Here is a 12,866-nt window from a genome sequence, read left to right on the forward strand (position 1 = left end):
ATAAGACACAAGATGGAGGTAGAGGACAAAATGGAGGAACTCTGGTTCTTCACCTAGTAGGGGGTGTGTGAATCACTTCCAAGTACTTTTCTTGCCTTGGGATGAGATGAAGAATTAAAACAGGGAATGAAAAAAGGAGACAACTATTTGCTAAGGAATGAGGCAGAGACACCCCTCATACAGCACCTGCATTTTTAAATGAGAAGACGTTATGTATTTGTGCACATAAGGCCATGAATGAAAAATGTGAAGGAAATACACTCACGAAAAACAAACGTAGAGAGTTTTCCCCTGAGGGTGGCGTTTGCTGTGTGTTGTGTAGCAGTATGGCCTCCCAGTGAAAATATTTTCTCACAGGGGTAGGAGGGAGGTTCATGATATTCAGGAAGTAAACAAAACTTATGAAGTTCAGGAAGCGACTGAAAAGCCTGCAATTCTCAAGCCCCCTAAAGGAATATAGACAGTCTAATGTTCTGTACAGACAGAAAGAGGTACCGTGGGAGAACTAGCTGTCTGTCTGTTGTGCAATTTAGTGAGTCATCACTCATGCTGGGGGGGGGGGCTTTCCTGTGAAGCAGCTGCCTTTGAGTCACCCATGCTCCTGTAATTAACCCCAATAAACTCACAGGTTCACCAAGCTAGACTTAAGTGACATCATGTCTTTGGCTTGTCGTCGAAGCCCTGGGCTGAGTGTACAGTGCTTCAGAGTCCCTTCCATATGTCACACAACACCGTGTTTTACTATATCAGTGATTTTAAAACACGTATAGCGAGTACAGAGATGAACCGTCTAGCTGACTCTCTAAGGTCCTTAGGAGAGCTGCATGAAAGCTGGCCAGTGAGTGCGGGTGTGTCAGACTGTGCTGAGCTCTACTGAACTGTAATGGTGAAACTCCGGTTTGCACTGGATTCTCAAAAATCAGAAGAAGATGTTCATTAATTCTCTGTGAGACTATATGGCCCTTAGTAATGTCAGAGGCTCCTCCCATAAAGTCTCACCAGCATGACTGTCCAATAGTAAGCTGAACAAAGATGACACCAATGAACATGCCAAAGCCCATGAGATCTCAACCCTGCACAAGAACTACAGGCAACTGAGAAATTCCGGGAACGGGAGAAGTAGTCTTCCTCGGAACGAGCACAACAGTTGCTTATCCAAACCAAATGGTCTATCCTGAAAACATATATACAAATGAAACATTATACTGACTGAGCAGGTTATATTTAGGAATACGTATTTGTGTGCATCTATACACACACATACACACACACACACACAGACACACACATTCCTTAACAATGAATTAAGAAGAGACCAAGAATTTGAAAGATAAGGGGGAAGGATATATAGAAGGGTTTGGTGGAAGGAAAGAAAAGGGGGAAATGTTGTAATTATGCTATAAGCTCAAAAATTAAAAAAGTAAAAAGTATAACTACCTTTTTCTGTAATATAAGTGTATACTTTTGTTGGTGTTCTTATTTTATGGATTAGACTCAAAAGGATGGTTATCTCTCTCTCCTGCCGTTCTGTCTCTCTCATCATATGTTTGGGTGCTTATGTGGGTGGCAGGGGACATCCCGAGCCTTGAACATTCTAAATAAGCACTCTGCCGCTTAGCTACCTCTCTGGCTTTCAGGAGTTATTTCCCACACTTATAATACAGTGTTCTTGTCAGTTATTCTAATTCTGCTTCCTCTAGATATACCATTTGCTGGCAGCCTCCTGGTCTTAACTTTCACCCAAATCAGTACTCAACAGTTTTCTTCCCTTATCTGGTCTAACATCCAAGAGTTGAAAAACTGGTCCAGCAACCAGTTCTCAGCTCCTGGGAAAGTGACTGCAGCCCTTCCAGCAGGCAGCAAGGGATGAGCCTAATGGAATGTCATGAGTCAAGCATTAACCCAACAAAACCATTGCCCATTTCCAGCTGCCCTGGAACCAAAATATTACACTTGAATACTTCATGGCTTCTCAAACTTGACCGGACACTGGGATAATCTAGGAAAGTCTTTTAAGATGTTATCTGGTCAACCTTTAAAGATTTTACCATAACTGTGCTGGATTGTGGCTGGGGCCCATGTTTAAATCTTCCTAGATGGTTCTAACAGCTACTACATTTCAGAATCATTGAGTAAGACCATCTTTGAGGCAACACTAAATAAATAAAAGGTAATAAAATATATTGAAATGTTACACTGAAACTGAACCCTGAAAATACATGCAACTGCAGTGTGACCATTAATATATATGTATATATGTGTATGTATATATATATATATATATATATATAAATTGATTAGGAATTTTACATCATGCACCCCAATTCCACTCAGTTCTGAGGCCTTCCATGTCGACCCTCCACCCTTGTATTCCCCCGAAGTAAAGAATCACTTCACTCCTTCATCTTTCCCTCATCTCCATCATTTACTTGGTCGCCATTGTGTCATTAGGAACTACAGTGTGTCACATAGTATATCCTTCTGCCCAAACAGCATTATTTGTAAATGTTCATAGTAATGAGCTGTTGGTCTGGTACAAGGTGTCTGGCTTCTGCTATATCATCAATACTGGACCCTCACCGAGACTTCTGTTGTGGGGGTCTTGTTGTTGCCCCAAGTCATGGAGCTCCTTTGGCATGGTTCAGCAGGACATATATGGTCCCTCCAGCAGGTTAAAGATGAGGAAGATGTTGGGGGTCATAAATGGGGTAGATGTTGGGAATCAGAAAGAGTAGTTGTTGTGGTGGGCCAACTCAAAACCTTGAATATGAACTTGGATGATAACTGCCTTGGTAAACCCAAGCCTCCACCAGGACAACCCCTGCCTTGGGCAGGGTCAGCTCTAGCTGTGGCTAATGAGGGGCAAGGCCAGTTTTCCCAGAGCAAGTGAGAGACAGGACCAGCTTAGTACTGGCCCTTGCACAACAGCCCGGCCTCAGATGGCAGTCCAGACCACAGGCATCTGCATAGTGCTTGGTGGCAACAAAAGCCAAGGACTTTAACACAGACCCTGGCTTCAGTAGGACCACGAATATTCAGACCCAACTGAAGAGTGTTAGCACCCAGTCCTAAGAGCCCCTAACTCCCAAACTGAGCGAACACCATTTTTTTTGCTTATTTAGCCCACCCGTACTTTGTTGTGACACTCTGACCAATCCAAACCTGCTTAAGGAAAACAGGCTTCGTTGTAAGGATGTTAAGAACAGCAGACATCAAAATAAGTAGAAGGAACATGTGTTACAGAGAAATAGCAAGTTGGCTCTGCAGACAGTCTTAGCGGGCTCCACCTCTTAGCTGAATGAAGAGCTCTACCACCCATTCCTGAGGCATTTACTAGGAAATTAAGCTCCTCCCCACAACACTTGGAACCAAACTGGACCAGCTCACACAAACTTATTCTTATTTATTCTATTTATTCTTATTATTATCAATAAAATGAAAGATACACTTGAAGAATCATCTGGGGATCACTGTTGGCTCTCACGATATTTAAAATTTATTTTTTAGAATTATGTATATGTACATGTCTACATGTGAATATGTCCCCATAATTGAAAATGTCTGCAGAAGCCAGAATAGGCCATCAGATGCCCTGTAACTAGAGTTACGGGTGTTTGTGAGCTGCACTCTGTGAGGGGCTGTGAATTAAACTTATTTCCCTGCTAGGATGGCAAATGCTCTAAATCACTGAGCCTTTTCTCCCGTTTGCTGACTTTTAAAAAGGAAAAACACTCAACTAAGTAATAAAATTGTAAAATACATATTAATATGAAATGTGCCCCACATCCTCAAAGGCTTGGTCACCAGCTGGTGGGTCCATCCGTGAAGACCAGGAGAACTATTGGAGGCGGGGCTAACTGGAGAAAATATGTCACTCACGGCATATTATTGTGGTCACATTGTGGTCCAGCTCTGAGTTGTCTCCCTCTGCTTCCTGACTGCTAGCAACATTCTGTCATGGAGTTGGGCCTCACTAACGGCCCACAGTCATGGAGCCAAGCATTCTCGTCTCCAACCTTAGAATGTTTAAACCAAAATATAAATGTCCTGCTTTTAAATTACAGCAAGTGTTCTGTCCGTGAGGAAAACTATACCAGTACATAACATAGATATGCATATGACAGAGTTTTCTACATAAAGCAACATTTATAAGTCCCAATAAAATGGTGAGCACACACACTTGAAGAGACCAAGATTTGGTTTCCTTGTTTGTCTAGACAGAATCTTCCTACATATTCCTTGCTGACTGGGAACTCACCGTGTAGATCAGGGCCTTGAATTCACAGAGATCTCCCTGCCTCTGCCTCCAGAGTGCTGAGATTAAAATCATGAACTACCACATCCACCTTGTTATTTTTACATTTCTCACAAGTTAAAAATAATGTCCATACTCATGGCTTCCACCATATCCTGCATTCTGATAATTCTTGTTTATATTCATGCTCACTGCTGCTGCTCGTTTCTATTCTTACAGCAGACAGCTCTGCCATCTCAAATCATTCCCTTTCCAATCTAAAATGGAATCATACCTCTTGCTTGTAGTTTGGGACTATGTGGCTGGCAAGACTTCATGTATGAGAATATGCTTTACTCCACTGATTGCGTTTTGTCACATGCCTTCTGAGTTTCTGACACCCAAAGAGACATGACAGCTGACACTGGAAGCCTGTAAGCAGGAGCTTGAAGTCATTGCAAATTGGCCCTGAGCTTGGCCTGGATAAACATTCTTACCTTGGTCATGATCTCAGAATGAAGACAACACGCTATTTAGACCAAAGCAAAATGCAGCAGAGCTGGGGCAGTTGATACACATACAGAGAAAGAAATCACTATTGTTATTATACCCAAGTGAAAAGTCCTGACTTGCTTCTTATGAAAATCAAGACCTAATAAAAAAAATGTCCTTGGTCAATTTTCTACTGGATAGCTCTTCAGAATATTCCCCGTTCACATCAAAACCCAAGCATCCCACATTACAAGATTAACATTATTTTCTCTTTGTTGCTGCTAGCCCTCCCTCCACCATGTTGACACTGGGTCTTTCTCTCTATGTAGTACTGACTGTCCCAGAATGGGTTATGTATCAGCCTGGCCCCAAATCAGAGAGCCTTCAGGCTAGAGTATAAAGGCATGTGCCACCACACCCAGCTCCTCTCTTCTCTTAACTCTGTTTTCTCATTCCTGTGTTGCTTTTATCACTGGTCAACAGGACTGCAGTTTTATTGTCTTTCCTCTCCCTCAATGGCTTCCCCTCCCCACATTATCTTGTATTTAATGAAATTATGGAAATCTTCCTTATTGTTTTCTTTTCCCTTCCCTTTCTGTTCCCTTCCCTTTTTACCCCACACAGGTGTAGACTCTGAGGTCAGACATAAGAAAATCTTTCAAACCTTATCCAACCTAATTACTACATATGGTGGACTGAATCAGAAAACCAATGAATAATATCTATGAACACAAAGTGTAGGTTTGAGAAAATGTGAGGTGACTCAATATAAGTAAAAGCTAATCTCATTATGCATAATATTGAAGAGGACAGGCATCTTAAAGGAGAACTTAATCACACTTCCCGTTTATAGCTGACGTTCTGTGACTAATCCATCTCGACTGTGAAAAGAAATATAACCTTTCTTCAAGTGTGTCCTTGCTATTGTGTGTGTCTAAGTGTGGGTTCCGTGACTTCTGTTATGTTAAAAATAAAATGCTGAGGGTCCCAAGTGGTGGCAGTGGGCAGTGGGCACAAGACCATGGTGGGCCACAAAGGCAGCCAGGTCCTAGGCATGGAGCTGCTGTGTGGTAGGTGAGAGACCCAGACAGATAGGCACACCATGTGGAGTGAGGTTGGATATTTATTTAGTGGGTTATGGAGGGGAAAGGAGGAAGGGGAGAAGGGAGAAAAGCAGAGAGAGAGGCAGAGAGAGAGAGAGAGAGAGAGAGAGAGAGAGAGAGAGAGGAGGAAGGAGGAGGGAAAGGGAGAAGTAGGGAGAAGGGAGAGGCAGAATTTTTATTCAGCTCTACACTTTTCTCTGCTCCCCTCCCTGCCTCTCTTTTCCCCTTCAACCCTCTCCCAAGGTCCCCATGCTCCCAATTTACTCAAGAGATTTTTGTCTTTTTTTACTTCCCATGAAGGTTAGATCTATGTATCTATGTATGTCTCTCTTAGGGTCCTCATTGTTGTCTAAGCTTGTCTCTTAAAGGGGCAGGACAGACCATTACAACTTCAACCTGTACAAAGCATAAACAGCACTTTCTCCAAATGCTTCTTGAGATGTTACAGAATTAAAATGAAATGCTCTCCTAAGCTTTCATAAATCATCAAATATATAAAAATATAAAACATACTTTAATTTTTAAAGTTTCAGGTTTCTTTTAAACTAAGAAGTGATTGCATGGTTTTTATAAGTTTCTTATACCCAGAAGAATGGAAGTCAAAGGCTTACATATGCTTTTTTATGTATGTGTATTTGTTTGTGTGCATATGTGTGTGTGTGTGGACGTGTGTGTGTGTGTGTGTGTGTGTTGTATGTGTGTGTGTGTGTGTTTGCATGTACTTTCTACAGTACAAGAGGCAGAGGAGAACTTATGGAGTAAGTTCTTTCCTCTCCGATCATGTGTGTTGCAAAGACAGGTCACTGGTTGTTCGTCTTGGTAGCAGGTACATTTACCAGCTGAGTCATCTGGCGGAGAGCCCCTGAGATAATATTTACAACACGGAATCTTGTTTAACACATTGAACTCAAAACGTTTATGTTTTGTTCTATGTATTTTCCTAGGAAACTTAGCTTTACCTTGCATGTGTTCTGTGTCCCTGCAACTTTAACTACAGAATATTTTATGAACCATTTAAGAACTTACACACCATAGAAGAGGTGGCAATTCCTGTGTATAATAGTGTTGCTAAGATATTTTGAAATTCTTAGTTAAAAAAAACTAAAAAAAACCATTTAACCACAAGGAATAATATATATGTATATATAAACGTATCTCAGTAATAAATTTATATATGACATTCTGATTAATAAGTAGCTGCTTACATGAAAATTTTAAACTATAATTTATTATTGACTGCATTATTCTAGGTTTTAGAATAAATTTATCATAGTTCTCTTCTGTCAGAGATCAGTTTAGGGCTCAGCTCTTTGATGATAAACAAGTATTTTACAGAACAAAAAACCATGCCACCAGAAATAAACAGTGTCAACACTCAAGGACATTAAAGAATGCCCAGTATTCTCCAGACTGTATCCTATTTCAACACAAACAAATACATCTCTTCAAGAGAAGCATGTAGTGTTGCCAGAGAAAGAATGTAACCTTTGACCCAATATATTAACATTAATTACATATTCCAAATGAAACTCGCCAAGATTGGTATCTTAGTGTCTGTTGTGGTCTGAATATGAAGTGTCTCCTGCAGGCATATGTGTGTGAAAGTTCTGCCTCCAGAGGAGGATCCACGTTAGGAGTGGGTGAGACACTGCTGGAGGGGGTGAATCACTGGGGCTGTGTCTGCCAAGTGTGCACCTGGGGTACTGGTTCTCCCTTCCTGTTTACCAGGAAGTGGAGAACAACCTCTGCCACATATTGGTGTCTCTGATGTTTTGTTGAAGCACATGAGACTGAGTGGCTCTGCAGAAAAATAAATCACTGTAACTTTAACCCATATTTAATCCTTCTCCTCTAAACTGTGTATATAGATTTTTTTTTCACAATAATCAAGAGCAACTAACAACAAGAGCTGGTCTTGATTAGGGTACGAGACCATTTTTCTTCAGGTGACATCATTGTATAAATTCTACTTCCCTCTCTGTCTCTGTCTGCCCTTCCCTGTTTTCTTTTCTTTCTTTCTTTCTTTCTTTCTTTCTTTCTTTCTTTCTTTCTTTCTTTCTTTCTTTCTTTCTTTCTTTCTTTCTTTCTCTTTGAAAATCTGGCTTTGACAACCATAAGAATAATGTTATAGCCACAGAGATTTTGCTCTCTAAATATTTAGCTCTGTATGAAGATTCATGGATGTGTTACTCTCAGCAAAAGACAAACAGAAAAAAAAAAAAAACCGCCTTTCACCCAGTTCTCAAACAAGTTATTCTGGAATGTCTATCAGCTCAAAGAAAGAATTAGTAATAATCGCTCTTCCCTCTCCATTTTGTACATATTACATAATCCACTCCTTAAGGGTAAGGCTTGAGCAAAATACACAGTGAGTTGAGCTGGTCTGGACTTCCCTTTGCTGTTTCTCAACCCCTCAACAATCAACTCACCATTTCTGTTTATTTCTTTCTCTTTTTCCTTTCCCTTTGCCCCTTTTCCCTCTTGCTTCCTGCCTCCTCCTCCTCTTTCTTCTCTCATCTTCCTTTCTCTTTTCTTTGTTTCTTTTCTTTTCTTTTTCTTTTTTAAGAGAGAGGATGTTTCTATGTAGCTCAGACTAGTCTAGAGCTCACACCGTGTAGACCAGGTTAGCTTTGAATTCACCATCCCAATGTCTCCACATCTGCTAAAGGCATACCCAACAAAGGCTGGCTCTATGTATTTATTTTCAACACTATAACTTCATTAAGAAACAAATAGAATCTTGTCTTTTATGCAACCCTTTCTTTGATTCTTAGATTAATTTAGTACCAAAATTTAGGAGAGCAGACAGCAGTGGTGGCACACACCTTTAATCCCAGTACTTGGGGAAAGGAAACAGGAAGATCAGGAGTTCAAGGCCACTCCGGGCAACACGAAACTGTAGCTATCTAAAAGAGAAATTGAGCTGCAAGATGGTGGTTCAAACATCTTTCTAGTAGCTGGCTCCTTTACTTCTCTGATCTTTCACCATTTACCTGGATATCTGACCTCTTGTTTTTATTATTAAGACCAATTAGAATTCACACTACAGATGTCTAAACACTTTTGACAAGGATTTTACTTGGGAATGGGTGAAGCACAGCTCTCAGCATTGCTGGCATTGCACATTGCACCCTTTAGAACTTCCTAGCATGAGGCTGTTCCACTTAACTGGAGCTGTCAGTCCTGTCTGAATCAATCACCAGTGCACAGCTACATTACAAAGGTGAATTTCCCCCTTTACAGTTAGCAATTAGCCTGCAGCATAAGACCTCTATCCTACATTGTTACTGTTTCCCATCATCTCTTTCATGATGGCAACGGATCCTCCTTTCTTGCATCAATTATTAAAGTAGGTTGTGCAGAATGACAGCTTTGTCATCAACCTTTCTAATTTTTATAAGTAAACATACTTCTGCAAACCATAGCCTTTGCTTGCTACCCCTTCTCTTTTTTTTTCATATCATTTTGGACTCAAGGGTTTACTAAAAAAGTATGTTTGCCATATCTGATAGTAATATAGTTCTTTATGATGTTTGTTACAGATAGGGAAATTTTTAGGTGGATTCTTTCTTTCTTTCTTTCTTTCTTTCTTTCTTTCTTTCTTTCTTCTTTTTTCTTTTTTTGTATAGTGTTTGTCTGTGTAGCCCTGATTGATCTGGAACTCACTCTGCCATTCAGACTGGCCTCAGACTTAGAGATCTATCTCACTACTCCTGAGGGCTGGTATTAAAGGTGTGCACCACCATCACCCAGTAGCTCATACATTTTTAATAGTTGTTACTATTAGCAACAAGCCTGTGAGATGAGCTTTGTGACTGTGTTGGATGTACATTGTTTACACTGGGGTGCAATGTCTATTGTTATAAGAAAACATTTTGTACTTAAAAGTGATTCTTAAAGGGTAAATAAAAGCAATATAAAAACAAATCGAAGGCTGGCAGAGCAGAAATTTAAAAAAAAAAACTAAGATATTTCAATGTTTAAAAAGTCCTTCATTTGCCACATGGTAGAATGGGCAAGTGAGAGAAGACCTCCCTCCTTCCCTTCCCCTCACTGCCTACAGCTGGGAAAGCTGGCCCTGGGGTCACGAGACTGAGACCATTGGCACTGCATCTCACCCAGGTGAGTACCTGCACGGTAGAGCTGACCCTCTTGGTGAGGAGATGGGGCACAGATGGGGCACAGGCTGGAGGGTGTGAGAGCAGGAGAATTGAGCCCACAGCCATGTGGCAGCAAGGGTGAGGAAAGATGCCCTTCCTCCTTTGTCCCTTGCCACCTGCAGGGGAGCTGGCATTGCCTATCACCAGCTGTAGCACACTGGAGAATCGGCCTTGCACCTCTCCTGAGCAGCACACTAGAGCTGACCCTGGCGGCACGGGCGACGGTGGGGCGGGTGAGCCAGTCCTGTGGACATGAGAGCAGCAGAGCAGAACCTGCCCCATCCCTGTATGCCTCACCGTGGCTCTTTCCCCCTGCTCCTTGCCAGCTGTGGCAGGCAGGAGAGCCAGTTGCCAGAAACGTAAGAATGGACAAGCTGGCCCGGTCCCCCACCAACTGCAGCAATTGGAAGAGTGTGCTATACACCTCTCCTGGGCCGCGGTGGTTTGAGTGTGGGAGAGCCTGACCCAAGAAGGTACTGAGAGCAGGAGAGCTGTCCCTGTTTCTTGCCGCCTGCTGTGCTGAGTTAGCTGGGAAGTGCTGTGGAGAGCTACCCTGTTGGTGACTAAGAGGGAAAGCTGGCGGGCTGACCAATGCAGCTACTGCCCAGGCTCAGAACCAGGCCTATGAGTTGGCCTATCTTAACATCCACCTCATCTCTGAATGTCTAGAGTATGTGAAGGGGCCAGTCCCCACTCCTGCAGATCCAATGCTGCAGAATATCCATGACACAGGACAACAGAATATCCAGGAGGAGTCCCAGTACGGGCCTAGTATGGATAGGGTGGCAGAAACCAGAGGCCTCAAACCTCACCAAAACATTCCCATTGTAAAAAACACAAGTAAAGATGTATGGACTACGAGGTGTACTGTGTGACTCACTGGGCCATACTAGCTTCTACGTGGAGATTTTGTTGTTATTTTGTTTAGTCTTTTGGCTATATTTTTAAATTTTATTTTTTATGGGGGGTGGTCACAAGGTCAGAGGGCACAGGTGAGGGGATGGGGAGATGAGTGGGATCAGGATGCATGCTGTGAAATCTACGAAGAATCAGAAAAAGTTAAAAAAAAAAAAAGAAAATAATCTAGAACTAAACTCTGACATCTAGTGTTCACTATAGAAACTGCATGGTCTTGGCTCACCACCTGCCTGTCCTATAATAGGCTCTATATTTATTCAACAGTCTTTAATATCTCGTGTCCGTTTTGCCTTGGAAACACAGGTCTGTTGAGTGAAGAGAAAGCTGGGGAGGAAGACCTATCTACATGCTACATTCCTCTCATTTATTTTAAAGCAAAGCGATAGGAGACGTGAACAGAAGTTTCCCAAGAAGAAAATCACCCAGAGTGAGCGAGGTTGGAGCGGTGGTGGGGACATGTGGCAATCCATCCTGCCGAGCTTTATGTGGGATCTGGAAAGGAGGAGCCCTGTGCAGTCAACCTTCCCAGGTTAATTCCAGTCTTCAGGCACAGTACAAGGCCAATGCTAGGAAGAACAGGGAGATTCACACACTGAATTTTGTGGTTGGGACTTACGTTAAAAAAAAAAAAAAAGCTTGGGCTTGGAGAAACTGTTGAAAAGTGAACTAGTTTGTTAAGTCTGCCTCCTCGAAAGCGGAAACATATGCCAATATGGTGTTATGCCTCTGCTACTTTAGTATACCTCCACTCAAAATTTTTAAGCAACTATCACAAACAAGAAGGAAGATATTGTTGCAATCTGGGCCATGTTATTCCACTTGCTTTTACTTTTGTTCTGTGTCCTAAAGTTTACGAAGATTAGAAAAAAATGAAATAAACTTTAGGTCTAAAATGGGCAACTTAAGTGAATTTAATGTACAGTCACCTTGTTTGCATCCTCAGAAGTCAAATCACCATTGTAAAACATAGAACAAGAAAGTCCCAGCTTGTGATCCCACTAAGGTTTTCCCCAGGGTGTGTGCTAATCTCTGCATGTCTGCCTTAGCTACAGAAGTTTGAGAATATTTTGTATTCTGTTCTTGGTTGTTTTTGTCACTTTGCCCTGGTGAATCTCAGAAGAGTCAATTCATTTTTGAGGAAATATTAGACGCTTACAAGACCCAAGGAAGTGCACATCTTGGAGACATGGGGCTGGTTACCTCTACTGACTCTTTATATCATTCTGCCCAGCCGTGGCTGCATGATACAGTGCTTATTACTACTCACCAAGGGCTCTTCTCTCTCAGTGGACATCATTAAGCTGCCTTCAGATCTATTCCCATCCTCCGTACGCTTCAGTTAAAGTTTAACTACGTTATATATGCTTCTATAACTGTTTTACATTTACACATTATGTACTTTCCCTCATTAACACAATCTTCTGATATACCATATTAGTTCACCTGGTGGTTGCATTATATTTCATCAGTGTGCTACTTTAAAAAGTAGTTTTCCTTATAAGCAGGGCTTTTACATCTTTGCAATTCATTTTATAATACATTTTATGGGTAGAGAGTTAGGTCAAAGGGCCGTTGTGTTGTTAGATTCCAGCCCATTTGCTTTTAATGATTTTTTTTATTGCAAAATAAAACAGATACACAGACGTATTGGGGCTGTTGTAAGTTGATGCCTTTTCACAAAGTGAAACCTATCCAGGAAGAGCCCAAGCACTGAAAGAAACCCAGCCTTCCTGAACCACAGCCCAATTCTCATTTCAGAAGCTGGAGCCTGTTTTTGCCTGGTTTGCTTCCAGACTGTGTGCAAACAGAGTCAACCATCTGGAATCTCGTCCCTCCTGGGTTTTGTTTTTTTTTTTTGTTTGTTTGTTTGTTTGTTTTTTGTCTTTTTGGTTTTTCGAGACAGGGTTTCTCTGTGGCTTTGGAGCCTGTCCTGGCACTAGCTCTTGTAGACCAGGCTGG

This window comes from Microtus ochrogaster, linkage group LG2 (genome assembly GCF_000317375.1).
Source record: "Microtus ochrogaster isolate Prairie Vole_2 linkage group LG2, MicOch1.0, whole genome shotgun sequence".
In the NCBI taxonomy this organism is placed as follows: domain Eukaryota; kingdom Metazoa; phylum Chordata; class Mammalia; order Rodentia; family Cricetidae; genus Microtus; species Microtus ochrogaster.